The sequence below is a fragment of the Miniopterus natalensis genome, chromosome 18 (genome assembly GCF_054644295.1).
Source record: "Miniopterus natalensis isolate mMinNat1 chromosome 18, mMinNat1.hap1, whole genome shotgun sequence".
Lineage (NCBI taxonomy): Eukaryota > Metazoa > Chordata > Mammalia > Chiroptera > Miniopteridae > Miniopterus > Miniopterus natalensis.
The window spans coordinates 21,300,837-21,327,022 of record NC_142098.1 but is presented as its reverse complement, the minus strand read 5'-3'; the positions used below and the strand labels follow the sequence as shown (position 1 = coordinate 21,327,022).

At 42.3% G+C, this 26,186-nt stretch overlaps 1 protein-coding gene across 1 annotated transcript in view; it reads left to right on the top strand.

Annotated features, from left to right (window-relative positions):
* Nucleotides 1-26,186, top strand: part of WWOX (WW domain containing oxidoreductase) — a 246,126-nt gene that overhangs the window by 57,552 nt on the left and 162,388 nt on the right. The window lies entirely within an intron of this gene.

The window sequence follows — 26,186 nt, the reverse complement described above, 5'->3', positions numbered from 1 at the left end:
CACCCCCAGGCCTTCCCCGTAGTATTGTCTGTGTCCATGGGTTATGCATTTATGCATATAAGTTATTTGATTAATCTCTCTCCACCCACCCACCCCAACCTTCCCTCTGAGATTCCTCAGTCTGTTTCATGCTTCTCTGTTTCTGGACCTATTTTGTTTATCAGTTTATTTTGTTCATTAGATTCCACATATGAATGAGATCATGTGATACTTGTCTTTCTCTGACTGGCTTACTTCACTTAGCATAATACTCTCCCGGTCTGTCCATGCTGTCCCAAAGGGTAAGATATCCTTCTTTTTTACAGCTGCATAGTATTCCATGGTGTGAATGTCCCACAGCTTTTTTATCCACTCATCTACTGATGGGCAGTTGGGCTGCTTCAAGACCTTAGCTATTGTAAATTGCGCCTGCAGAACCCTTTTAATCATTACTTTTAGGGGATACAGTACAGATGTGAGCCAATTTATATAAGAATAATATAGTGATAAGTTTAGGTATGAATTAGTGGAGTCATTTGTCTTTGTAGGGAAAATTATGAATTAACAGATTACATTTGGGTATACTATAGTTAGGAAATGGTAGAATTTTAGGATTGCAAAGGACTTTCTGAGATCGTCTGGTTTCACTCTGCCACTTGACAGATAGGAAAACTGAGGCTCAGAGAGGGTCAAATGTTACTTAGGTATTTATGCCTTATTTTGAGACAAATTACCAGGCTACTCACTTGCTTACTATAAAAAAAATGTGTGTGTGTGTATTTATTTTTAAAAAGAACAGAATTGCCTGTAAGGCAGGAATATAAACACTCAACACTTAATGCTTAATAGGATGACTTGTTAAATTCTCCTTATTTTTATGATAGTAACAACAATGATTATAATGGTAGCTAGCATTGTGTGCCAGTCACTGGGCAAAGCACTTCAAATGCTGTAATTCCGGTAATCTTTATGACAGCCCTATGAGGTAGCTAAAATTATGAATCCTGTTTTTAGATGAAGATACTAGACACAGAGAGGTTTAGGACCTTGTCCAAGCTCACACAGCACATAAGCAGCAGAGATCATGTAGGAAGACAGAAGCCTGGCCTGTTGTATTCCTCTTGGAATTTCCCTGTGTGTAGCATGGTCCATGGTCAATAGGAGGCATTTAGTAAATAGTGTTTGTTGAATGAATGAGGATACCATAGGGTTGATGGTTGAGCTTTGGGGGTTATAACCCGGGCACCAGTAGCCTGTCACTGTGGGAAAGGGCAGTTTGGTTTGTTTGCTTTTGGAAACCAGATCAGAAGGAGGGACAAATAGCCAGATTATTTTCTAAAGTACTGAGCTATGTAAGTTGATTTTCACGTTCATGCTACTAAAGTGCCTCCAAATTCTTCAACTACCTTCTCACTTGTTAAAGAAGGAGTTGCTACTTGGGACATTGTGTGAAGCATAGTGCACTCCATTCTTTGAAAATTACTAATCCTGATTTAGGAAATCTTATCTTCCCTGGTTGTTCTGGAGAAGTGGGACTTGTATTGAGGAATGGACTCATAAGTCAACTCTATTTTGAAGGACAGAAAAATGGACCATTTCTGTAGAAAGATCAGCTCAAAAGGCAGAACCCAAGCGCAGAGGGGATATGTGCAGGGGCCAGCGGATGGATCTGGTAGACTGCTGGTCTAACCTGAGAGTGCATGTGATCGAGAGAGAGAAGGTGATCAGAAATCAGGAACTGCTTTAAAAATTAAAAGGCCTCAGACGATGCTAGGCTTTCGAAGGTAAATGTAGAAACCTCTCATTCTCATTACTTAGCTTAGAAAACCAGCTTGGATTTACTTTGCTTCTAAGGTCCCTCTTCCCTTTTGGTTAATCAGTTATTGTCCTGAAGCCTGTCAAGAGACATATGTTCTAAAAGGGAAATTAATGAGACAGAGGGAGATGCAGAAAGACAGAAAGTCACATACGCTTGTACACACACACACACACACGAGAGATGGAGACCCAGAGAAAGGAGGGATATCAAGGCACAGAGAGAGATAGACGGAGAGAGTTGGGGTGGAGGGGGGAGAGGAAAGAGAGAGAGAGAGGAGAGAGAGAGAGAGAGACCGACCCCTCAGAAGTGTTTCTGTGGAGCTTTATCTTACCAGCCTCTGCACCATGGGTTTGATCACTGTTTTTAGCCTTCTGTGATCATTTCTTGCTCAGAAAGGAGGAAATTAGAATTGTTGAGCTATGATTTGTTTTAATCAGAAGGAAATTGTGTAACATAAATCTCATCGTGAGTGCTGGAAAAGCCCTAAAGCGGCCAGGAAAAAAAATATCAATACTTTGCAAAGGAGGAATGATTGTTCCAATTCATGGCTTAATTGACTTTAAGCCTTAATGAAACTCAGGCCAGAGCGGCGGCACACACTTCGTGGCTGGGATCAACAGTGAAACCTACACGGGGAGAGGAACAATTTAGGGTAGTTATTTGGTTCTTTACTATTGGTGCAATTTTCTAATCGAGTGGGGCTACCTAATACCAGAGAGCAATTTTTTTTCTATGAAGAGAGTAAATTCTTTTTCTGACCAACGCAGTAATTTATTTTAAATTACTGCTTTTTCTATTGGAAGCATTCATTTATGTTAGATTATCATTCCCCTAGTGAAATTTCACTGATACTGTATAATTAAATATAGATTTTTTTAAAAGCCAGAGTATATATTTTAAATTTATAAGTGGACAAACGGGGGGTATATGAAGACTTTATTTAAGAAGAGTAAATAATCCACCCTGACTATAATGGCTGCTGGGAAGGATTCCCTTAGCATCAGTGAGTCGTTGTTCAGCTCCAGGCACCTTCGGGAGGGCTGCTAAAACTTGCTACAACTTGCTTACTTCACCAGTCTAAGAGGATAGAGCTGTGAAATATCTTCCACGGGTATAAGCAACTGGCTTAGGATTTGGTCTGCCTGAGCCTAAATCCTGTTTCTGCCACATATGAACCCAGTGACCTTCCCGTCTTATTGCCTCAGTTTCCTGGTTTGTAAAGTGGGGGATGATACTAGTACCTGAATCATAAGGTTGTTGTGAAGATGAACTGAAGTCCTGCACATAAAGTGCTTAGAACAGTACCTGGGTACTTAATGTGTGCTGTACAAATTTGGGTCCCAGCGCGGTCCTGCCCCTTCCTGCCCGTCAGGCTCATTTCTGACCATTCTCTTCCTTCTTCCAACCACATATCAGTCTCATTGCTGTCCCCAAGCCCTTCAGTCTCTCGGTGTCTTTGTCCAGAGTATTTCCTCTGCCTGGAAGGACCTCAGCCAAGCTTGTCCACCTAACCGATGCCTCCGTATCCTGCTGACTTCTGTCCAGGGTTCTCTCCCATGAAGCTTTCCTGGACTGCTCTTCCCTCTCTCCTGCCCCCCCAGCCCCCCCTTCCTTCAGCAAAGAGTCAGCAACTCTTCTTCGAGCCAGGTTCTAGGGACATGGCAGTGACTAAGAAAGCAAAGGTTCCTGCCTCCAAGGAGTTTATAGTCCATGTTTGGTTTTTAAATATGCATCTATCACAGCACTAATCCACATTGTGCATTGATTGTTTGCCCATGGTCTCCTTACTTAATCAACAAACACTTACTGATATTTACCTATATGCCAGGTATCCCACTAAGCTCTGAGCATATGTGGATACATGGCATTGTTTTGCCTTCAAGGAGTCTAGGTGTGGCAATAGACATGTAAATTAATAATGATGATGATGATGATGATATTGCCACTCTACTACGTATATGTGTATTGTGTGTGGGTGGGAAGGAGGAGAGCAAGACCTGGTTTATGGCCTGAGCTCAGTAATACTCGGGCAGGAGCAGACACAATGTTTCTCATCACTTTGGATGGTGTAGGACCAGTTGGGTAGAGGAATGAAGGTTTTTCTTTGACTTCTACCTTCCAGTTAGTGGTTGCGAACACAGATTTTGGAACTAGCCTGACAAAGGTTGGAATCTTGGCTGTGTCATCTCACAGCAGCGTGTGGACTCGGCCAAGTGCTCTTCCATGTACCTCTCAGTCTAACCATGAAAAATGGGGATATCCTCATAGGATGCTTGTCAGGATTAGAGAGAACAGTGCCCAGCTCGTGCCTGTGCTCGGTAACACCTGCCAGTGCTGCTCACCACACTGAAAGCTTCTAATGCTACCTTCCTGTGCCTGGCACATCTTGGGTTCTCACCCATTAAGGAGCTCCGACCTTCCCCCTTTCCCACTAGCATCTCTTCCGCCCACAAGGGGCTGCCAGACGGGGCCTCAACTGGGTAGATTTGCTTCATGCTCAAGCAAAGGTTCCTTGCTGTAGTATTGGATTTTGTAGGATAGTGACAGTTTCCAGAAACCTCTGGTCCGTGAGCCAATTTGGAGAAAATGGAATCATTCCCCGTGCCTCTCGGCTCGCATCCTAAAAGGCTGCACAAACACTCTGGGCAGGCTTCAGCAACTTCACATCAAGGACTCCATCGCGGCTCCGAAATGAAAACATCCCCCGTTGCTCCCCGCATGTGAAGTTGGAGTCTGTGCTTGGCACAGACCTCGGCGGTAGCAATAAGGCTCCCTCCCACCCCATCGAAGGGCCCTACAGAAGGCAGAAGCCACTTAGCATGTTCAGTGCTTCTCCCTGTGAGGATTGAAAAAAAAGAGCAGAGCTGTCAGGATCCCAAATGCTCAGATGTGCTTCCAGCTAGAGGTAGAGTAGGTCTTTTGTAGTTTGCAGAGAAGTGGTTTCTCATTCACATTTGTCGAGCGGGACTGGGAAAGGCCATGGTCTAATGTAGCCGTTCCCTGGGAGGTTTCTCATCTTGTCGTAGAAACTGACTTCATAGCACCACGTTGTCCTCAGCAAGGACCCTTCTGTAGAAATAGTCGCGAATGTGGTAACTGGCACTGGTAAGGGTTTTATGATTTGTGGAGAATTTATACACAGAAGAAAAATGGGTGAATTAAAAATATTGAACAGCTTAGCTGGCACCCACATAGATGAATCGTTGAGATCTGTTTTCTTCCCCCTTCATACTCTAAACATATGGCATGAATTTTCTGCTCTCATTACAGATGCTGAGAGAAGGCAAAGACAAATATTTATATTACATTCATGTTTTACAGTAAAAATACTGTTCGGTTTGTTTATACAGTTCCACTGTTACAGTTTTTATGGTTGGTAATGAAACCACTGTAAAACCAAGCCTGGGTTATATAGCAGATGCGATAAGTCCTTGTATTCAGGGAGATGCCCTGGATGGAATAGTTGATGTCACATGTATGGAATCAACAGCTGAATTATGGGTTAGGACAGGCTAAACTATGCTGTATAACAGCCTCGGAATCTCTGGGGCTTAAAACCACAAAGGTTTATATCTTGTTCAAACTACATTTCCATCACGAGTTGCTTGGAGGGCTCTGTTAGGTGGGGACCTCATTCAGCTACCCGAACCAACAGCTTCCATGGCGGGGTGCTGTGATAGAGAAAGAGAAGGCATGCTGGTCCCCGCACTGGCTCTGCAAGCATGTGCTCAGACGGGACGCTGCCACATCTCCTATTCCATTGGCCAAAGCAAGTCTCCTGGCCATATGCACCTCCAAGGGCCAGGAGGCTGCAAACCCACTCTGTGCACACAGAGGGGTGGAGAACTGAAGTATCAGAGAATGGCTCTAAAGACTTCTTGCCACAGTTATTCCAAGTCTTTTTATAGTTATTTAACTGATATTCTATTTTTAATGCAACTTTGAATCAGAAGGGAGCAGGAAAGGCATTGAAGACCTTCCTACCCGCCTTGCGCACACACTTTAAAGTTGATGAGACTCTGCCTTCCCTTTATAATAAACTGGATAGATAGGAGTCGCAGCAGTCTCCAGGAATATATATCACAATGCAGAAAAGTCTTCAAAGCCACAAAATGTTTTCAAGTTGAGTTTACAGCTAGAAGCTCATTAGTAGACTGCACTCCTTTTAGATCTATTATTTGCAAGTGATGTACACTGCCGCGATGAAGTAGGCATAAAATGCTGGACATAAGCATCCATCCAAAGGCCATACATCAGTACAGCATGGTGTACACTTTATTAATCCAGGAATATGTTTTGCCTTTTCTCCCCCTAAAATATGGAACCTTATTTGCAATGCTTGTTTTTCACCTTAGGATCTGTTGTAACTTTGGAAATCTTAAAACAAATACTAGTTTTAAACATAAAACCAGTGGCCATTAGGGTCCCATGTAATGATAGGCAAGAAACCTAATTTCTTTGAGCCTCAGTTTCCACGTGTGCAAATTGAAGAGACTAATAATGATATTTATCATATCACTTACTGCATTGAGATTCGAACATTCAGTATTTGATGTAGTGTGAGGCACTTAGATGACATTCAGTAAGCTTGATTTTTGTCTGTATGATTGTTGTGTAATTATAATAAAAACAGGTAAACCCTCTAAGCATAAGATCCCGCATATATGGGTACTCATGAAAGAGTACATTTCAGTTTCTTTCTCCTGTTTGTTAAATGGGTGAATGAATGAATGGATGAATGAATGAACTTGAATTCTTAAGTCTCAGTTAGCTTTCTACTTGGAGGCTGAAAGAAACTCTAAAAAACTGTAATAAATCATGCAGAACCAAATCAGAAAACAAGTGAAACGATGTGTGGAAGCTAGATAAATTTTTATTTATTTCCCTTTTCATTCCATTTTTTCTCTCTAAGTCTTTATTTTTGTATGATATAAATGATTGGATTTAAGCAGATTCCTTGGTAGATGTGGGTGGTTTTTAGGGATTTAAATGACATGATGGGTGTTTCCCAGGCATCTAAGGCCTCCTAAGGCTTTCATTTCCATTAAGCATTATGGAGGCATTCCAAGAATTTAATTAATATAACATCTCTTCATTCATTGTAATTCCTCACCAGGGTTGTGAGAACTTGGGAATGTTTAGTTTCTTATTCTGTTGATTAAAAGTACATCCTATGGTTTTTCCAACTAGCTATTTTTCAAGGAATTTATTAGTTATCAGTGGATATTAAATCAGTCTGACTAGAATGATCAGATTGATGAGAAGAGCTATCACTTGCGTCAGTTGAGAAAAACAAAGTTTAAAGGATACAGATTGGAGTAATAGGGTCATATCTGAAAAATCCCAATATAGTAGGAGTATTATTTGGAAGTTTTAAGGAGATAATATTAAGGGGGAAAAACACATAGCAAGTTACACTTTATAGAGTGGGCACTACAGTATGGGCCATTATGATATGGTTCATGCTGAAAAGTCATTGGCTTATATAAGGGTGTCAGTAGGTCTATGGATGTTAAGATCCCTAAAGGGTATTTGGGGTGGGGGGGTGAGAAGGATATGACTTTTGAAATCATATAAATGATCTTCCTTGGGGCCATTGGACAAAATGGAACCTACGTGTGATGAAGTATGACACATCTTCTGTTTTGATTCCATGCTTGGCTAACCATAAAGATTAGATTAGATCCTGCTAAAACTTTGCAGAGAAGTAGGAGGAGGGGGAGTGGCAGAGAAGGAGAGCAGGGTGAGGGGACTGGAAGAATTTGGAGGGGCAGGCAGAGGCAAGGTCAACACCAGAGTTCCTGACATTCCTTTAAGCTGTTATTTGATCCAAGCTATGGCTGAGAGGAAGCAGTTCATCTTCAGGATGGAGTTGCAAGAGGTGGGTTTGGGGCTGAGCCAAGCCAGAAACAGGAGCAAGCTTGGGTTCTTAGGACCAGGAATAGGTAGATTTCAGAGGCGAGTCGTGACAAGTTCATGGGCAAGATCTTCAGGGCTTTGGTTCACCTGTGTGGTGGTGGCCTCCCAGGAACCTTGCCTATGGTAGCCTAGCCCCCATGGGTTTGCTCTTCACCACTGCTGTGGGTAGTCATTGACTCTTTTGCTGTTCTGATGCCAGAACCCAGAGGTTACCCCATCTCCACCCTCTTCTTTGTCGGTGCAAGTTCATGAAGGGTGGGAAAGGCTGTGTGTCTTTGCAATAGTGGTGGCTCATTTGTTCATCTTTAGGGCCAAGCGAAGAGGGTTACAAGCAGAGATATACATGGGGCATATAAAATTGGGGCACTAGCCTTTAAATCTATTTTTTGAGAAAAAGAAGGGGTCAAGAAATGAGTAGACAGCCAGTGGCTGATTTAGTAATAGCAGCTAAACCCCTCTTCCCTTGTTTCAGGAGCTCCCCTCTCCCCCATCTCTCCCCCATTGTGTCTGTGTTCTTGTCCAGCATCTCTTCCCACCCCTTTATTAATACCTCCATTCCGGGGACTGTGGAAGTGACGGTGTCAATCATTTGCACTAACTAGTTTGGGCCAGTTATGGTCCAACACACCTTAGTCAAAGTGGTAGGTCCAAGGTGGGCACTTGGCTTAAGCCCAGCCAGTCAATGGAGAAGATGCTCTCTTGTCCATGGGACTGAGAGCTGGAGGGATGTTTGTATGGGTCGCTAGCAGCCATGGTTCCTGCTACCAGAAGACAGAATAAGAAAGGTGAAGGCAAGCTGAAATGACACAGAGCAAAAGAATTCCTTTGGCCAATGTCACCCCGCCCTTGTCATGTTATGGAGCTGATAAACTCCGCTTTATGTGTGAGATAGTATCTGATAGGGCTGGTGACTCTTTGGCTATGCCTAGTGGATACTTTTAATCTCAGTGTCCCCGCCTCTCACCTCATGATGGCTGCAGCTTGCCATTCAGTCTATTTCTTTCTACAAACACACTAGGAGGAGGAGTTGGGCCCCATATAGAGAGATTTGGCTCAGGTCCTGCATATTTTCAAGGGCTGCCTATTGTCACACTGGTACTACAGGGGGAAACATATTGGTTCCTGGAGTCATAACCACTTGGGTTGAATCCCAGCTCTGTTTCTAAATGGATGTCCAGCCTGAGTCAGGTAATTAATCTCTGAGATGACACAGCATAGGACTGTGAAGTGACTGCTAATGAATGGGGAGTTCAGGACCGAGTGCCTTCCATGTCATAGGTTTAGTGTACTTTCATTCCCTTTATGTTGTCCCCCCAAACACCACTTGTTGGTATTTATTTGGAACCCAGGCCATCAGTAATCTGATAACTATGTGGCTTTCTCAAGGGCCTTTACTAGAGTCTGGAGCCTTTGGTCTTAAATGTATCAACACTAAAGATGGAGACCAGCATTATAAGGTTATATGTTTCATTTTTCACTCCCTTTTGAAGAGAAAACTGTGGAACAAAATGTATTTTACATGCTTCCTTACTTACCAACCTCCGTAATGAGGGCTAGATCAGGTAATATGGGGCTGCCAGGTCACTGGATCATCACCCATCACACACCAGGGTGACCAGCCCCATGGCACCTTTGTGGGGATTAAGATAAGGTGCCCCTCTTCTCTTGTGGCCCACAGCTCCCCAGCAGCTGGGTACACAGCCTGGCAAATAGAGTGCAAGCTACAACCCAGCCTATCTTGCCTCTTGGACCATTGTAGTTGAGTTAAATCAACTAGACTGATTATCTTTCTTTGATCACAGATGGAAAAGGTAGAAAAATCATACTCCCACCAATTGGAAATAGCATGAGTTTCTAATATGTTTATTTGAGCTATCAACAGAATGCTCCAAAATCATATCAGTATGGTCCCAACATTTTAGAAGTCTTTATTGAAAACCCTTGGATACCTGTTTTGTGCATATTATATATAACATCCCATATGAATACATTAATTCCATTTTATTAGTTTCAGCCTCTTTTTTTTCTTTCCTGTACAAGATTGCTGTTTTATAGCTATAGTTTGGTCGAATTAACATAGATTTCCCACATGGGGAAGGTTTTGGGTGGGATTTATAGCAAGGCAGGTTTTTGATCCTTGGAAGGGATTGTTATCTGAGATGGGATTTGAGAGCAGCATTTCAGAGTGGTGCAAGGAGGGATGGAGGGCGCAACTATGTGGAAAAAATGAATGGGAATAATTATGAGAGTGCTTCTCAGGTTTTACAGGGTATTTGATCATCAGAGTGACTTTCCTGAGGCATAATAGACTTCTGTACTTGGAATACTTTTAATTAATGTATTTTGATTATACTGAATGTATGACACAGATTCCTAGACTTTGATAAGGAGTAACCCAGAAATTATATGGAGAATAACAAAGACAAGGCTATCCATCTATTTTTTGGGCAAGTTTCAGTTTCTTCATACATCAAAGGTGGACAAAAAAACTCCCCATATCCCAGATTTTTGTGAGGAAATACATGAGTGTATATAATGCACTTCAAACGGTGCACCACACAATAAGAAGCATTAAGTAATGTTACTGGTTTCTTGCTGTTGTTTCTGTTGTTTTCCAATGGGTGACCATTCATTACTTTGAAGCTCTTATGATAGTAACTGTTAAAAAAAACCTTTTATTTATCGGATGAGAAATTATTTATTACAAGTCTAGTGTTGTTATAGTTGAATGTTCCGAATTGTATAACTTATGTGAAAAACATAGCTCTCACTTGATTTTATGCTAGAAATCTTCTAGTTAACTGGCAAGGATAGTATATTAGTTTTTGCTGCAGTAACAAGCAACCCCAAGCTCTCCAAGACTTACAAAAACAAATGTGTATTTCTTTGCTCGTGACACATGAGGGCTGGAGGTTGGCTGTGGTTCTGCTGTTCGCTGAGCTTCCTTGGACTTCCCTGAGCTGCTTCTCCTGGCTTCTTAACCCAGGACCCAGGCTGCAGGAGCAGTTACTAGGGGTGGGGCATGTTGTCATGACAGGGCAAAAGCTCAAGGGACTTCTGGTCAGACATTGATGTACCTCGTGTCTGCATCAAGTCTCATGGCCAACACCAACATCCCTGGAGCAGGAAAGTATATTCCACCTGCAGGAAAACATGGTGGAGGCAAGGAAGGCACAATCATTGTGAACCAGCCCTAGCCAGTTTGCCTCATTGGTTAGAGCTTTGGCCCATGGACCGAAAGGTCTCCAGCTCAATTCTGGTCAAGGGCCCGTGACTCAGTTGCAGGCTCAGTCTCCAGTCCTGGTCAGGGCGCGTGTGGTAGGCAACCGATCGATGTGTCTCTCTCACATTGATGTTTCTCTCTCTCTCTCCCCCACCCCCCTTCTAGTCTCTCTGAAAAGCAATGGAAAAAATATCCGTGGGTGAAGATTAAAAAAAAAAATTGTGAACAAATAATACAGTCTACCAAAGATGATCTTTTAAAATATAAGTACCATTTATCTTTTAAAAATATGCCACTTCACAAGTTTGTTTACACTTTGATTTTTAAGCTCTTATAAGCAGTTAAAACCACAAATATACAAGTAAAAAAAAAACAAGGAAGTCCTTCTGAAAGGATCAGGAAAATATTGAGCAGTCTTTTTTCTGAGAACCAAACTGGTGGTCTCTGCAGTGGCCAGTCACTTCACTAGCCTAGCATGAATGGCGTGAGTAGGAAGTAGTAGCTCAGAGTCCTCAAAAGAGGCCTCAGATTTATGGCCTATCCCAGGCTTCCCTAATCGAGGCTGTTTTCCCTCTAGATGCCTTAGTCAATCAGTAATTAATTTGAAATCCAAAGTTTCATTAAGTGTTATTGAGTTCCCTCATGCTGACATTTGTAGTGCTATATTTCTTTAAAATCACAGACCATTTTTCAGACTGTCGTTTGCATATTTTAACAGAAAAGATTACAGTTCTGGTATAAATGACCCAGTTTTCTGGATATATTTACTTGAATGTCATAAACTTATTATCTTTCTCTTCCACTTCATTGCTTTGCTGCCTTTCTCAAATATTTCGAAATCATATTTAAAAAATTATTATAGCCTCTGAATTCTATCTGAAGTATAACTAAATTTTGCCGGGTGAAGGTTTTCAAGACAATACCCAGTAGAACTGGTCTTATTTCAGTCAGGCCTTATAGAGCTGCAGTACCATTACACAGCCTATGAAAACGTGTTTTGGATGTTCACAGGATGGCAGGGGCAGGAGCGGCAGATATCAACAACATGGAATCTGCATGAATACTGATGTTTAGATGAACAGAGGCAGTCTTATTATTATTATTATTTTTTATTTTTTAAAATATGTCTTTATTGTTTTCAGAGGGAGGAAAAGAGAGGGAAAGAGAGAGAGAGAGGAACATCAATGATGAGAGAGTCATTGATCGAGCCCACAACCCGTGCATGTGCCCTGACCGGGAATCGAACCCCAATCGCCTGGATCCTAGTCGACATTCAACCGCTGAGCCACCCCAGGCCGGGCGAGGCAGTCTTAGCTAAAAGTAATTTGTTGTTGTTATTTTTGGAGGGCTGTGTGAAAGAGCGTAAAGATATACCTTTTAAAGACTTACCTTATTTTTTAAAAAAATATTATAATGCCCCTTTCAAGTCAGGGGGCTTTGTTACATTGGTCTTCTGCAAGACAAGATTATTGTAGCTGCTTAGTGGGTGATATGTTTGCTTTTTATGTAAAAAAAAAAAAAAAGATTTCACTCAAGAATCTGAATTTTTAGGTTCTTTTTAAAATACTGGAAGACATGGTAATAATTGGCAGGGACTGAGTAGCAGCTGCATTTTTATAGACAGGCCAGGTGCCCACACCACCCACATTCCCCACTCCTTTGACTATTTCTCCCTCCTGCTTTAATCCTCACTCTGGATCCTTTTTCTTTTATTCTTAGCACTTATAACATGCTGACGTTTTATTGAATTTTCTCATGGATCATATTTATTGCTTCTTGACTCCCTCCCCCAAGTAGAATGTGAGTGTGGGTGTAGAATACAATGTCGTACATAGCAGGGCCACATTTGCACTTACGACTTCTTTTCTGCCTTCTGCTTACTAAGATCCCGCATATGGCTCTCCAGACAGCTGGTCCATGCCCCAGTGCCTTGGTTCATGCTGGCAGTTCCTCCTGCAGAGCCCCACCCTTCCATTGTTCAGACCATAGTCTCTTTCTTCTCCTTGACCGCTGTGCCCCATGTCAGACTTTTCCCAGTACTCACAGACTGATTGGAACCTGATCCTTTATTAAACCAGGCAGTCACTAACCATGAACTCCTTGAGGATGGAGATGTGACTTTTCATCTCGGTGACCCCATTCCTGGCTCACCTCCGACTGGCTAGTAGGTGATGTTTAAATGGCCTCCAAATGAATTTAGGTTCCTCAACTGCTGAACAGTTCCGACATGGGCCACCTCTTGTGAATTTCCACATGTAAGAGTTGGGCAAGAAGTGAGAAAGGCTGAATTCTACTCCAGATCAGCTTTTGAATTTGTTTCCTCACTTCCTATTTCTTGAGCCCAGGAATTCAAGATGTAAGCTAAGGAAAAGATGAAATTATTGCTCTAACATTCTGGTTTCCTTTTGTTCGAGAAGAACGCAGATCGGTGCTTTATTTCCGAGGGTCACCACACTTAACCCTTTGTCTTGTGAGGCCACTTTCTGGCAGGAGATGAACATGTGGAGTTTACTGTGAGGGCATAGGAAATCTTATAGTACTAGACCTTAAAAAGAAGTTTAACTGGATGATTGTACCTTTTAGCCATACCTGCGATTAATTTAAATGTATTGTAAGCTGGTTAAAATATTTCATTAATGAAAAAGGAAGGCCTAGCTTATTGTAAATACACTACTAAGTGTTTATAGTACATTTCATATTTTACATGATTTCCTTTATAATTCTGCTTATCTTTTCATTCTAATTCCCGGAAGGACATATAAAAGAACCCCTAAAGAGAGTAATTACTGCTCTACTCTTTAACCAAGGCTCCTTTTGCAAGGAGAAATCTGAGCTGCTTTTTAAAGAAGGCCGTTTTTAAATAAAAATGCAAATAAGCTGCTTTGTAACCACATTAATTACCCACCTAGCCTCTTATTACCATGTTTGTATTGTTTGCAAATACTATTTACAGTCGTGTGGAAATTAACATTACTGGTCCTGAGGAAGGATTGTGGTGGGGAGGTTGTGCTTTGGAACCAATTAGGGTGAACCTTGTCTCCACGGAGACTCTGGGGAGAAAACACAGCCTTTCGATGTCAAATAATAGCATTAGCTCTGACTGCATAGGCAGAGCGCTGTAATTATATTATTGGCCCTATTTTGCTTCTGCAATGAATTTCATTGCCGGCACTGTAAAATCAGCAGGCAGCAAAGTTTCCGCTAATGATTTAATGTACTCTCTGATCATTTTGGACAAAAGTCGTGGTAAGATCCAGGAGGCAATTTTGTCACCCCCACTGCCTGCTGCCTGGGTGGAGCCTTTTAAGCGAGGGCAAAACGTGATTGTGATCTCCTGTTGTTCTAGTGAAATCCTTCCTGCATGGAAGAGAAAATTACCTGCATAATACATAATTTTCAGCCCAAGGAAAAGGTGACATTGCATAGCCTCTGATAGCAGTGATTGTGATTTGGGGCCAGCCCTGTGCCAGGCCTCGTACCAGGCACTTAACCTCTATTATTCTTCATTTCTTTGTGCCTCTGTGACCTATGATGTCCTCTCCTTTTTACAGAAAGGAGACTGAGGGTCCAGCTACAATATAAACACTCCATGTGCCAGGTACCACAATGGTGATTAAGTTAGTCCCTCCTTCACACATCAGGTATAATATATGCGATGTAGTTTTTTTTTAATTCAGCTAATTACTGACTGAACTTTATATTTTGTGATTTTTTATTTATTTATTTTTTTACATCAAAATATGTTTTGGTTTTAACAAATGCTTTTCATGTGCTTTGAAGTTAATTTGAATCTGAGCTTAATAAATGTCAGCATGAAACATTTATTCCATCCTTTTAGGAGACTCATACTGTGGTGGAAAGCTATGTATTCTTCCAGTATTCATCGAAGGAGAGAGGGGGAAAAGGGACATTTTAGGACTATCAAATGCCAAATGTTTACAGGCATCATCTAGTTTAATCCTGTAGGAACACTATGAAGTACGTATCACTGTCCCCATTTAACAAATGAGGGAAAGACAGTGAGAGGAGGTAAGCCACCTGCCCAAGGATCTACTGCTGAGTCCCTGGCAGGAGCAGAATTTAAAAAAAGAACCCACGTTTTTAACTAAACAGCAAACAGACAAGGTCCTAGACTCTTCCTCCTTCCCCATACTAGTGATTTTTCTTTTCTTTACTATCTTCCCTTTCCTTTTCTTTTTACCGCATATTTGTAGTAATTGTGGAACAGAAGGTAATTTTTTCTCCTTTGCCTAAAACTGTATTTTATTGACCAAAATGTTACCACTGTCTCCTTGTGGTGTTTGATAAGCCATTCTGATCTCTGCGCGAGCTTAGTTAGACTACAGGCCTCTATTCTGAGGCTGCCTTCCCCTTCCAGGAGGCTGGGGGGGGGTGTCTCGGTCCAGGCTAACCCCCCATTTTCATGCAGGGAATTCTTACCATTTAGAGAAGGCTATCCTTGCAGAACCTGGGACCCAGATTCTTACCAGAGGAATGAAAATAACCCCCTCCCCCTCCCCCTCCCCAATAAAAACAAAACACAAAGCAACTCCCCCCCCCCCCATCCGTCTACACACAAAAAAGGTAAAGGTAATATTTACAACCATTAGAGAAAAAGTCAAATCATTGTGAAGGGCTAATGACAGCAAACACTGGCCTGTTACCCTGCCTCCTCACCGCCACTTTTGTCCACTCACTCAATCGCTTGACAATACTGATCGAGAACGGGTTCTGTGCCTGGTGCTCTTTCGGATGCGGGCCTACAGGGATGGACAAAGGCAACCGCTTTCAACAGTTGCTGTTTTCGATGCTTCTGCTGGCTGCCTCTATGTCTTAATGGAATGCTTAAGCTGCCGTTTTTTCATCTGTTAGTTTCGGGGACTTGCAGAGGACTTCTGCTGTTACGGATATGGATTTCGCTCATTTACGGCAACTCCAATAGTTATGCCCCCTTCCTCTCATTATGTTTGTAACTTCAGATTTTGTATATTTATGTATTTATATTGTGTATTTCATGAATTATTAATATTATATATCTGCACACACACACGTGTGTGTGTGTGTACTTTTGTCTTCGATGCTGGACGATGTTCTCACCTGTGCACCTTGTTAGGTGAGGCTCTTGGCACCCTCGCCAAGTCTTTCACCTCTTCTTTTCCCCTTTACCCCCAAGTTCTGCTACTGACACTTCTACTTTGTCATAGTTAATAACATTTACGTTCTATTCTGTGACCATAATTAAACTTCTTGTGCATTTTCTATGGATTGATTCTAAAAGATGAGAAACAGTAAATATTTATATCATTATGGTCATGTAAATATTTCTTACCCAAGGGCCAGTTAATGTGCCTCCATTACATTTCTGCCTCTTGGGGTTCTTTGCCATGACCCTTAGACAGTGAGCCCAGTGTTTATGTGGGTTCTCCTTTCCTCTGCTCTGCCAGTTGCTATCTTAGGACATGACCTTAGACACAGAAAGGGGGCAGGTTCCAAAGCTCCTCCCTGCCGCTCACCTGATATTTTGAGCCCAATGAGGTGGTATTTTATGCAGATGTCTTAACAAATGTACACCTGCCATCCACTCTTTCCATTCCCCCTGCCTCCTCAAGTTATATCTGGGAATGTCTTGCTTAGGCTGGTCCCCAGACCAAAGATCTCTCTTCTCTCTTGTTCCAGTCAAGCAGCTGAGGGCATATGTTCATGCATATTTCAGTGTGAATGATTCATTGACAGACTAAGCAGCCTGTTGGATGGAATCATCAATGGCATGGGGGAAAACAGGAATAGATGCAAGAAGAGCCATTTCCTAGTAGGAAAAACAGTATTATTTATGGATCTACAAAGGTAGTGGCTTCAAAAGTCACCAATGACACAGTAGCCAATGTGCAACCTATTTTTCTTTTTAAGCCTGTCGGGATGGCAAGGAAGGAAATAAATAATGCATTTCTTAGGATGTCCTCTTTTAAGTTATTGAGTGCCGCCGAGAGACTTCTATAGCTAGACCCGGAGTCCGTGGTAGGACTGCAAAGATGGATGGCAGTATTTGTGATCACCCCCTCTGCCTCCCACCTTGCTTCCTCTGCGCACAGTAGGCATCTTAAGAATCCCCCTCCAGCCTTCTAACTTTCTCCTTCTCTGTTTCACATGACTCGCTGCTGAATTAGCTGGGTTTGATGTCAGTGCCTTCACCTGGCTGACCCCCCTTTAAAGTGAATTTCTGTATACGTTGCAGCATTGTGCTCACAATAATAATGAGAAAGAAAGAGGGAGAGTAAGAAAAAGAGAGAAAGAGAGAAAGAAAGCAAAGGAATAAAAACAAAGGTTAGGTCAGGGCATTTGACCTCTCTGAGCCTATTTCCCCCTGTGTGAAATAGGGTCATTAATGGCTGCTTTGCAGGGCTATTGTGAGGACCTGAGGTGATATTGCTGCAGTGCTTAGCAGAGTGTCCACTATATCATACATCATCACAAGATTTTTTTATTATTGTCATTCTTAAAACTGTGCTCGCATTCCAGGGGTACTTGGTTTCTCAGGTGGCCGCGGGAGGTTTGCCCTCACTTGATGTTTTTTCACAGTTAATCCATGTACTGGGAGATTGGACTTGAATGTTCAAAGCCAGAGGGGATCTTTGTTATCTGTAAGGGCTGGATTAATTTTACAGCACGGTGGCCTTTGCCCACAGTATGCGTAAAGCGTCACCATGCTCTGTCTTGGGTCTGCCCTCTCTATTGGGCGTGCCTTCTCTGGATGGGAGTGCTTTACATGTGCACAGTTGTGACCTGTTGTGCCGGAGGGGAAAACAGTCATCATTGCCCAAATTCATTTTAGGCTCTATTAAAAATTCATTCCATTTTTATTTGTGAGCAGGTCTGAGTGCAGAGCAGACTGCAAACAGTAGAAGAGCTTACGATTAAAAAGCAAACATTTACTTCTGTCTTCCAAATAGACATCAATTCTTTCCTCTCACTGAAGCAGTTAGAAGAAAAATTGGGCTGAAAACAGTATGATTGTTTCTGGTTTTTAATTATGCATCTTTGAATCCCCCTGCATAGAGGGGGCTGCACCCAAATAAGGAAGGGAAACACCCAGATAAAATGTCTTTATCATAAGGTATAAAAATGCACCCACTAGTCTGACAGCATGCTTGCTTGCTTCTGCAACCACTGAAGTAGAGAAGGAATTTCAACTAAGAACCAAAATGTTTATTAAGACAGTTATTTTTTGAGAAGGAAAATGAATACAGCATCATTATATGGGGAACACGGAGAAGGCCAAGGGCATAAGGAAAACTTATTAAGCTTACAAGAATATTGAAAGCAGGAGAAAGCATGATGAAAACATACTAGTGATCTGAGCTGGATTATTCTATGACTGTATTTGAAGCCCAAAGGCTTGATAGCTAAGAGATAAAATGACAAATGTTTGGCAGTGCCAAAACAGTCTTTTATGTTAACAGCAGGTTGAAAAAAATGCAAGAGAGAAGTAAACATTAATAGTTCTGTAACACAGCCTGGTTCCTTTTGGAACAGGATCCTGGTCTCGCCACGTGTACCGGTCTAGCCATGTGTACCAGGCTGGCCATGAGGAATTATTTCTGAGTCACTACTGAGTCCATCTCCACCCCACTCACTGGACATTCCTTTCCATTTTTTCTTCAATGGTTTTCAGTTTATTCTTTCCACCTTTTCTGTCTCAGTTCTTCACTCTAGACCTCCTCTTTCATTTCCCAAACTTTTGATAACCATCCTGATCTAGCAATCTGACTGAAAAGTTGGTATGGGGCGACTTTTGGCATGGCTTCTGGACTCCTCCCAAACCTGGGCGACTTCTGGCTGGCAGTTCAGGCCGGGCACTCTGGTGCCCCATCTTCCTTTCCAACCTGGGCTCAGGGAGCTGGCTCAGAAGGCTGGTGGCCCCTGGTGCCTTCCCCCCCTGACCATGTGCTCTTGAGGCCCCTCACGTGAATGAAGGAATGAAGGGTTGTTCCCCAGATTATGTCTCATCCTTCTGTTTTCTCCCTTTTCCAGGGAGTGAGTCAAGTTTTAAGGAGTTATAGAAAAGCATCAGCTTTAAAACCTCTCTCAGACTTATTTCCCTTCTCTTTAAGCGAAAGCCAAAATGGGGCCAGTGCTGAGAGTTCCTAATCTGAGAAGCCCTAATATGGAAAGGGACTTTATATTTCTTTTCTCCTTACTCTTCCTTTTTGGTTGTTGTTGTTTTATTTCATTATTTCAACAACTAAAATACTTTGTGTTGGTGATTGCAAAGAGAAAATAAAGTACATTTTTCAATGACAGGCTCATTTGTAAAATTATTTATCTTCATCTTGGTTTGACATTCCACTACCAGTCACTTTAAGGATGTGAAGATTTTTAGTCCCAGCGTCTCTGTCAATAACCAAACAACTTATTCGATGGCAAATGGGTTTCAAACTCTTGGACTTTCTTGCCTGCAGTACTCTGTTGAGAAGGATTCAGAAGCTGTCACCACCCTCAGTGGAAAAAGAGCACTGTGATTAGTGATATCTGCTACCGACATGAGAGAGGTGAATTATAGTGTTGTCATAGCTGACAATAATTAGAAAAGCTGCTGCTTAATGAAATCTATGCAAATAACTCACAAATTACAAAGAAAAATTATCGTTCACATTACTAAGAATCCATCTATTCTTTCTTTCTTTTAAATTGTGGTGTAATTCACATATTAGTTTCAGGTGTAGAACATAATGATTCACTGTTTGTATGAGAATCCATCTGTTTTTAAATTCAGAATTTCATACATCATTTGCTTACTGTGGATACACATGTAGATCGGTCACACAGACTCAAAACTTCGGAGTCCTCTTTTCCAGCCCTTTCTACTCTGACCTTAGCAGCCCATCTGTCGTCCAGTTCCATAATCCCATTTCCTCTAACCTTCTCTCGCATCTTGCTGCAGCCTCCTCACTGGACCCGTGTTTCCTATGATAAAATATGTATTGGTGAATCACTTAATTTTGTGTGTGTACTGCTCTAATTGCCAAAAAGTCATCTTTGATAACAGTGTGGAGAGAAGCAAGATAGAAAACATTTGATCAATTCTTTGCCCTTCGGTCTCTGCATCTGGAAATAAATGCTCTTGAATTTATACATTCTTGGTCCTTTAGGAACCATAACAACCTACCCTTACATATATATGAAATGGCAAGAAACTGCATATTTATTAAGAATCATAACCCTTAGGACTAGATAAGTCAAATTAAATCTCATAAAAAAATCGGTTATGGAAAATAAGTACATGGCACTATTTTTTTGTTTGAGGGTCTACTTATTAATTTTGTCATGTTTAATATGTTCCAGTTGCAAACAAAGGCATAAATGTATGCGTTCATTCCTAATTAATTTATGTAATTGGGTTTTATAAATTTAGGTGTTTAGGAAGCTGTGCATAACACACCCCATTTGCTGTGTGCTGTAGCCAATAAAAGCTTAATAGAAAGAAATATAGTTTGAAGTTCACTTCAGTGGTAAATATAGATTAGTTGTAAATGATATCTTTGTAATGTTTATTTTAAATTTTGCAATGCTGCAGATTTCCCAAACATACCAATTAATGTTCTTATTTGAAATAATGACTAGTTAATTACTATAAACTCTAAGTGCTCTATCTCTGACAATTAAAAAGTCTCTTACAGCTTTTGTTTAGTTCCCTCAGAATTATATAAGGAGCTAGTATAGCATCTGGGAAAGAAGAGCAAGAATGGAAGGAAGCTGTTTAAAATATGGGTAGCTGTGTCAGTTCCTATTTTGAATGGTTGTAAGTGTGTGTGTGTGTGTGTGTGTGTGTGTGTGTGTGTAGGCACATTTATGTGTAATTTCTATTCATGCTAATAGGTAGTGAAAAACTTGAAAAATCTGAAATGTATTTTGATTTTTTAAAGTAGGTTACAAATGATAATGTGATCAAATACACTGGGATAAAACCAGTAAATTTAAAATAAGCCTCTCTGTCATAGTGATGTGGCTGTGAAGTTACCCAAGATCTCAGTTTGGCAGTGAACCTGACTCCGCAGCCTAAGAAAGACCAAGGGGAACGATTTCATCAGAAAGGGACTGGGTTTTAGTCAGTCTTCCCTGAGACTTCATTCACTTTATAGAGGGAGGGCCTCGTTCTTTCCTCACCTAGTGCAAAACACACACACACACACACACACACACAAAACCTGTGAGAAATCCCAGGCAGTGCTAGCCTGCTTCTAGCCAAGGCATTAAGCGTTGTCGAGTTTGTTTTATGAATATGTTTAAACAGAAGAAACTGTCTTTGGTCCAAAGCGAAACATCTGCCTCTTTGACCAGCAGCGAGCACAGGGAGCTGTCTGAACACTGCGCTGTATGCCTTTGAGAAATCCCTCGATTCACTGCATTCTTTGTAAACATAATACCTTCCCCACCCAGGGAGAGAGGCCGTGTGCAGGGTCAATGGGGAGTACCTTTTGTACATTCTGTTTTGTGCCTTGTAGGTTAGAGGAGAATGTTGAATTGCTCGTGAAAGTATGGGCTTGCTGAGACTTAAAAAAACCCACCCTGGACTAATCATGTATAAATATAAATACTGCATGTGGAGTAAGTGTTACGGATCACATTTATGATGAAATATGTATGTCTTTCCAAGGATAAGACCTTCATGATTCATTTATAAGTTTCATTCCTTACCTTACATGTAAGTAGCGGAATAGTCATCCTCTCCGTTCTTTCTGAACAATTGTCACACAGGGAAGAAGAGGGGAAAAGGGACACACTTTCCCAAACAGCAGGATGCCACTCAGAGAGAACTGGAAAAAAAGTATTAGAGAAGAGCCAAAAAAAAAAAAATTGTAGGTTCTGGTGATGTTGGAAAAATGACGTGTGAGCAGAAGTGCCAGACGCCGAGCTTCATCTGTTTTGTCGTGTTATGACAGAAATCATTACAAGTGTGATAGGTTTATTTATAAAGACGTGCTTCAGTATTCAAAGTACATCTATTCCAGCACTCCTCATTCTGAGCCAGGCTGTGGATCAAGATGAAAGAAAAATTAAATTGTATATTGAAGAGCTGTTAATTGAGCGGTGCTGTATTTAACGGGGAAGCATCAGCTTCAGGCAGTCGATACCGATACCACGGAGGGCTTTCGAGGCACTGCGTCAGGAGACTGTCAGCTGGCCCTCGAGAGTGCAAACAGGGCTGGCGACAAAGGCTTGCGAACTTCGGTTGTTACGGGCGGCCTCTTTGGAAGGCAAGTGTTAATTTACTCGAAGATGAAATCCTGCACACGCCCATTCGTAATGGAGCTAAATACTGCAGTTTGTTGCCGGAGGACTAATGACACACCGTTTAGTCACCCAAACCTATTTCCTAAGGAGTCATTTTCGGGCTTGTTTAAAGTTTTTAATGTAAGGCCTCATATAATGCTAGCTTTCCCCCCTCTTCCTTAAGCAATGTAAATTCAATTGTATTTCAGAGGGTGGCCAGGCAGTATTTCATCATCTCTAATATCTATTTAAAAATGTTAGGTCTACCCAGTTATAATTCTCAGAAGTAGCCTATCAGTGGTTTAATATGTTATCTCCATTCTCTAAGGCAGTGTTAATTTCCTTTTGTAGTTAATCTATCCTACTACCAAATTTAGTATATTTATAGTTAAAGATTCTGTTAAGAGCTAAGTGATTTAAGTACATCTGGGATAAAGTGGCCTCGGCTTTAACTATGAAACAAATTTTCTTTATTTCATTCCCTTCACTGATAAATCCATAGTAACTGGAGGCATTTCTGAAATTGTGGGCAATTTGAGCCTCTAAAGTTTGATTAAAGATACTTCAGATATTCCTACTGAGAGGCTAGAGGGCTAACAGGGGTTTAATTTGGGTTCTGATTCTGGCCTTGGCCCGGCTTAGTGGAAGAAGATGGGTGACCATGGGCTCAATTCCAGTGCTGCGATTTCCTGTGGGTCTGGGGTGGACGCTGCATTTCAGAGAGGTGATGATGGAACCAGTGGAGCCTTCTCATGGCTGTTGCCTGGGACTGACATATCACAAGGAGTCCATAGGCATGGCTTTGAAGGGCTTTTTAAATGCATTCATTCATTAGATATGTATAGTGAGCCTACTGTGTGCCAAGTACCACTTTTGTGAGGGTTGTTGGGGAAGGCTTTGTTGGTGAAGTGATATTTGACCAGTTTGGTGGAGTGGGAGGAACATGAACCTAGCATTGGAAGAACTTGGTTCAAATCCAGAACCTGCCATTTACTATCTTTTAAGCTCTCTGAGCTTTTAGTTTGCTCTGCAGATTGGACATAGCACAGAATCATGCTAACTATATTTATTTGATCATATTGTTTTTTGGGGTATTTGTGACAGGTATGTGAGAACAGCCAGCAAGAGAGCATCCTGCTTGGAATATAAGGCTATGAACTGCCCATTTCCAGTAGGATGCTCAGCTGAGATATCAGCCTTACTCCAGAGAGCAGCATCTGGCCTCAGCAACAGTGCAACAGAGAACCTTTCAGTTTTCTGCTTCTTTGGGTGTCAGATGCTGTTACAGAAGGAAGGCCCACTAGATGGAGAAGGAATGGGTTGATTTCTCCTCTGAAGGCAGAGGTTGATCAATCTTGGTTGGTAGGAAAAGATATAACCTTGGTGGAAACTCAATAAGGCTTTCCAAAGGGCCTGGGGCCCTAGGAATTTTGGTGACATGCCAGGGGAAGGGAAGCAATGACCCCTTCTTTGCTACACATGTGGCTTGTATTGGATTCTAGAAATTCCTGGGTAGAATACGCCAATTTCCTGGATTTGCATTCTGAAATTGAAATGTGGGGAGTCCATCTGTAACTCTTTCAAGATGAGGTGGTGAGAAAATTGAGGTCCACTATTTTGTTCTATGAATCTGAAGAGGTCCAAGAAAGATGGTGTGCTGCATAGAGAGAGAGAGGAACCAAAAAGGATGCAGTACTTAGAATAGATATCCAACCTTGGAGGCCATCCTGGTCTACCCCTGATAACTCATGAGCAGCCCCATAATGTTGGGAGCCAAAAAGAGAGCTCACTTTGCGACAAGGAGGTGGAACACAAAGATGGTACTCAAACTGGTTAAAATGGCTTTTACCAGTCAGGATGTATTAGGTTTTGCTGCAGTAACAAACATCCCCAGATCTCAGTGATTTAACCCAATGAGCTTATTTCTCTTTCATGATACCTGACCAAAGAGAAGGGAGGGAGGAGTTTGCTCTTTAAAGTCACTCAGGGATCCAGGATGACCTCATCACCATCTCTTATACACACCTGTTATTTTTGCAATAGAGGGAAGGGTATATGGCAAATCAGTGCCTGGCTCCTAAAGCTCCCACCTAGAAGTATTACTTCCACCCATAGTCCATTGGCCAAGACAAGTCCACAGCCCTGCTTGACTTTGGAAGGACAGGGAAGTGAATGCAATCCTAGTTTGTGCTCCAAAAAATTGAAGAGCCAGGACAGTTGTGAGCAGTTCTAGTAACTGCCACAGTGGCAATGGAAATGGCATTTATTTTTAATGTGGGTTAGAAAATAATTGGTCAGATATCGCAGGATTTTTTTTTTTCTAGAGGATGGAAAAGCACTTACAGATTAAAAAAGACCTGGCATAGCACCTATGTTTTAGACAGAAGGAAAAGATGACATTGGGGACCAGCGACACAGAGATTTCACTTCTGTGCCATGACAAATACCAGGGAGATGTAATTGCAAAATGAAGCTGCAAATGTCTTACCCAGGGAACTAGGTAACAACCTGCTTGGCTTCATAAAGAAGGAATAATATCCAATTAGACTAAGTGTATTCGGTGCCTGAGTGACAAGCTGTGGAGACCTCAGGGCCTCTGGGGCCCCCAGGGCGGTTTCAGGAGGCTGTCTGAGACCTGTCCGGGGTGTGAGGGGACGGGCCGCCTGCTGCAGAGAAGGAGCTGATCAACATGTCACTCTGCTCTGAGCCTCCCCAGTGCGGCTGCCTTGGCTCTTCTGAGCTCTGAAATGAGACGCAGCCTGTGTTGTGGTGTGTGCCCCCTCAGCCACCAGGGCAGGGGCACCTTGCCGGGCAGATTCACCTTGCCACCCTGCTGCCTGTGGCTGTGACTGCACAGCTGGGCTCATCGCCAGTGCCATGTCAGCTCCCACATTTCAGACTTACCTCCCAGACCCTGGGGTCTCAGGATCCCTGTCTATGCCACAGTCCTGTCCCTCAAAGCCACTGCTCTTCCTGGTATTGGGAGTATCTCAGTGCTTTCAAGGTCAGATTGAGGGGTCCAGGTCCAAGCCCTGCCAGTTCCTACCTGTGTGAGCTTTGGCCAAGTGCTAAACCTCTCTGAACTCCTTCCTTTATCTGTAAAATGTGGTTTGTAATTGTTGCTGCCTCTCAGGGGTTTTGTGAGGGCTAGGTGACGACCCTGGTCAATCACCCAGCACAGTGCCCGCACTCAGCACTCAGTCATTGTCTGCTGTTGTGAGCCCTGCTATCATCGTCACCCCTCCATTCAAGCCTGACCTCCCGAGGCTGCTTTCCAGACCTCTGCCCCTTGGGATTGCACCTTCCTCTGAATAACTGGTGTCCCCACCACTTAGGCCCTTTAACTGTACTGCCTAGCACTTTTCTAACATTCACGTCCCAAGTCCCTGGTGGGGTGGCTAGGCCTGCTGAGAGCACTGCCGGCTTTTCGTTTCCCTGTAACTTGTATGCCTAGCTGTGCTCCACCCAGTTTGCCCCTCAGTGGCTTTGGTTTCACAGTTTGATTTTATGTCTTTGTTTGTTAATGAGCCACCTATCTTTGTAAGAATAAGTTGAATACCAACAGTCAGTGAATAAAGATTACTAAATAAATGTTCTCTGTTTAAACATTTGGACTGGACTGAGCCCCGGATCAGTATATTCCAGTTCCATTGGTATGACAGTATATGGTAGGTAATCGTACTCAAACAGTTTTATAGAGACATGTATGAAAATGGGGCTAAATTACAAGGATGATCCTTGATGTTTCAGCCAATATGGACTGAAACCCACCAGTCTGAGTCATGGAAGGGTCTGGTAGTAGACGCAGGGCGTCACGGGGGAAAGAGTGTTAGCAGGGGAAGGAGATCACGTCATGTTTGTCTTTGCTATGCAGCTTTGTGTTCTCTGGCAAATCGCTTAAATCCGATGGATCTGCTTCTTCCCTGTATCGAGCCCTTACCACATGTCAGGTGCTGAGTTCTGCACTGTATGCACAGC